Source organism: Lolium perenne, chromosome 7 (genome assembly GCF_019359855.2).
Source record: "Lolium perenne isolate Kyuss_39 chromosome 7, Kyuss_2.0, whole genome shotgun sequence".
In the NCBI taxonomy this organism is placed as follows: Eukaryota; Viridiplantae; Streptophyta; class Magnoliopsida; order Poales; family Poaceae; genus Lolium; species Lolium perenne.
The window spans coordinates 56,177,296-56,181,274 of record NC_067250.2 but is presented as its reverse complement, the minus strand read 5'-3'; positions in this window follow the sequence as shown (position 1 = coordinate 56,181,274).

Below are 3,979 nucleotides of genomic sequence, written 5' to 3'. Positions count from 1 at the left end.
AGGCGGATAACTCGATGCCCCATTTTGCCGTACGTCCTGTTGCGTCAGCGTTGTTGAGAATCGTCGACAGCGGAGCCTTGCTCACGACTGTTACTGGGTGCTCTTGGAAGTAATGTCTCAGCTTCCGGCTGCCTAGGAACACTCCATAAGCTAGCTTCTGAAAGTGAGGGTATCTTTGCTTTGACTCCGTCAGTACCTCGCTAATGTAATAGACTGGTCTTTGGACGTCATACTCATGACCTTCTTCCTTTCGCTCCACCACGATGACGATACTGATGACTTTGTTGGTAGCTGCCAGGTAAAGGAGCATTGGCTCTGACTCTACTGGGGCCGCCAAGATAGGTGGGGAGGTGAGTATTTACTTCAACCCCTGAAGTGCTGCGTCAGCTGCGTCGTCCTAGACGAATTTGTCTGTTTTCTTCAGCAGCTTGTACAAAGGTAGCGCCTTCTCGCCAAGACGACTAACAAACCTACTGATTGTTGCGACGCAACCAGTTAGTCGTTGCACATCTTTGAGACAAGTTGGCCGTTTGATACACAGGATTGCCTTGATTTTTTCCGGGTTAACCTCAATGCCTCTGTGAGAGACTATGAAGCCAAGGAGTTTTCCGGCTGGAACGCCAAAGATGCACTTCAGCGGATTCAACATCATCTTGTACCGGCGGAGATTGTCGAAGGTTTCTGTGAGGTCGCTGATCAAGTCGGATCCTTTCCGGGTCATGACCGCGATGTCGTCGACGTAGGCGTGCACGTTCCGGCCAATTTGGTTCTTCAGGCACCGCTGCATCGTACGTTGGTAGGTGGCACCTGCATTTTTCAAACCAAAGGGCATGGTGACATAGTAGTAAGTGCCGAAGGGGGTGATGAACGAAGTCGCCTTTTGGTCAGACTCCTTCATCCTGATCTGATGATACCCTGAATATGCGTCAAGAAAACACAGAAGTTCCGCCCCCGCCGTCGAATCAATGACTTGGTCAATGCGCGGCAAGGGGAACGGATCCTTCGGACAATGCTTGTTCAAACCGGAGTAATCGATGCACATTCTTAGTATTTCAGTGTTCTTTTTGGGTACAAGGACGGGATTTGCGACCCAATCAGTATGGATAACTTCTATTACAAAACCTGCCTCTAGTAACTTAGCTAGTTCCATTCCTATGGCGCGGCGCTTTTTATCTCCAAAGCGTTGCATAGCTTGCTTCACCGGTTTAGCCCCCGGATTTATGTTGAGGTAGTGCTCGGCGAGTTCCCTAGGTACTCCGGACATGTCAGAAGGTTGCCATGCGAAGATATCCATGTTAGCGCGGAGGAACTCGACGAGCGCTGACATGGGCATAACCCTTCGGATAATCAATGTTGCTCTACCCTACACGGCTCAACTGGAGGCCCATGAAGGTACCCGATGGCAAGATGGGCCACTAGGACGGTGCAGCGGAAGGCTTCTTGAAGAACAAGGCACGAAAGGAGCCGAACAAGGAAAGTTTAGAAACAGATCTACTATAAACCTAGTCGTACTCGATTAGGCCTTTCGAGACCTGGCCACCTATATAAAGGCCAGGAGAGGGGCTATCGAGGGGACACAATCAATCTTAGCAATACTAGCCAGCAGAAGCTTAGAACTAGGTTACCTAGCAACTAGCATCTCGACGAGATCACAGCCGAACTATTCGGCACCCCATTGTAACCTGTTTTCATCATAATCAAGAACAGACAGGCAGGACGTAAGGGTTTTACCTCATCGAGGGCCCCGAACCTGGGTAAATCGCTCTCCCCGCTTGTTTGTGTACCGATGTCTCGTGTCAGCTTGCAGGATTCCATCAACCCTAAGCCCCTATCGGAGGGCATTGCCGAGGAGCACCCTCGACAATTGGCGCCGTCTGTGGGAACCCTGTTGGCACAAGGCAAGGCATCGGCAGACCCGATCATGGCATCGGCAGCTTCACCGGCAAATTCGCCGGCAACGTCGCCATCAACTTCATCAGCAACTTCACCAGCAACTTCATCGGCACCATCGTCGCCCATCCTGGGAAGCCCGATTTGATTCGGCTCCTACGAGTTTACTCCACACAGCGATTCCTCCCGCTCGAACTTTTCAGATCTACAAGGGAACATGGAGATGACCTTCGGCAGCGTCCACTACAACGTCAATGCAGAAGGAATCCTACGATTGCTGGAATCCCCCGCCTCTGGATCGACGAGTTCTAGCGCACCATCATCACCCGATCTGTCGGCTGGACTGACAGGATCGACGTGCTCACCCGCGCCTTCGACTCCCCGCTCGGTGTCCTCCATGTCGGTAGGGTCTGACGATCCCACATCTTCGGAATTAACCTCATACTACTGCCTGAACTGCGACACCAGGCACGGGCTGGGATCGAGCGACACGCCGTTCATCTGCAACGCCCAGTATTCATCGGGAGAGGACAGTATCGACAGCACCATCCAGGGAATCACCCGAAGACCGGCACACCATCAGGTTTATGTCGCCAATAACACGGGAAACTCAAGGCGTAGAGGTGACGAGGATCATACCCCTCGTTCCAAAGAGAAGGGCGAGTTTTGAGAACAGCGCCAGCAACCGTGACAGCGATTACACCATCGCGGATGAGGAGTGGGCAGCAGCAAGGGCAGCAGTACTCAACAACACGCCGCTCCCTGCGGGGACTTCAGTTGGAACCCTCAATGCTTACCGCTCCATACTAGAGAAGAACCGGGAGCACCTGTCAAAAGAGCAAGCCTCCCTCGAGAGACGCTTATCGGCAGCGGATCGATCCAGCGAACGACGAAGGGGCTCACAAGGGAGTGCCTCCCGAAACACTCAGGGAGCAGGCAAGCACCGGTCAAGGATATCTAGGCTTTCGGAAGATGACGCCAGAGAGATAACATCGAATCTAACTAAATCCTTTATGACTACGGATACTGCGGGCATGCCACGACCGAAAACCGTTGCAGGAGCAACGGCCAACCTCGCCGCTTACCTCATCAACCAGTGCCCCGAAGGATCTATGACTCAGGCTCACCGAGGTGCCCTCGAAAGTCTCGCGATATTGGGGAACAACCTAGTCCCGCAAAAGGAAAGGACTATGGTCCAAGGTAGTGGGTCAAAACATCATGCGAGAGACGCTCGGGACGAGATCACCCAGAGCAGGATCGACAAAGCAAGACGACGACGCGCCACTAGGAAAGACGACGACAGCGATTCTTCGGATGAAGACCAGGAGTACAACGGCGAACTCAGGGGAGCCGATTGTCTAAGTTACAAGATACGCGAGGCAATGCCGCCCAAAAAATTTAAGCCTACCCCTACCGACGCTGCCAAGTACGATGGACAGCAAGAGCCAAGATCCTGGATAGATGACTACCTGCAGACAGTGATCCTGCATAAAGGAAACCAGATAGCGGCAATGCAATGCTTACAGCTTTACTTGAAGGATTCAGCATGGGCCTGGCTACGGGGGCTGCCGAAAGGTTCTGTCAAATCATGGGACGACCTAGTAGACGCCTTCGTTGCCAACTTCCAAGCAACATATAAGAGGCCCGTCGGGATCGAAGAGCTACGAAATTGTCGGCAGAAGCAGAAGGAATCGATGCGTTCATACATCGGGAGATTCACAAAGCTCCTGAACGCTGCCGAAGACGTATCTGTCGACAGAGCAATCGACGCTTTCAGCGACAGCGTTCAGCGGGAGAGTTACATAAAAGAACTCGGGCGCAAAAAGCCAAAAACCATAACCAAGCTAATGGAAATCGCCAACAGCTGGGCTGATGGTGAGGATAACGTACGAAGGCCACGGCAGCGTAGTGATGACGAAGACGATGACCAGCCGAAGCACGATTCGGGTGGCCGAAGGGATCGTCACAAGAGAAGAAAAAACCGCAACTATGATGACAACAATCTGGTAGCCGCAGGGTATTCCGATCGGCAGGACGAGCGAGACGACAGGCACGATGGTAACCGGAATAACTCTGGAAACCGTGGTAA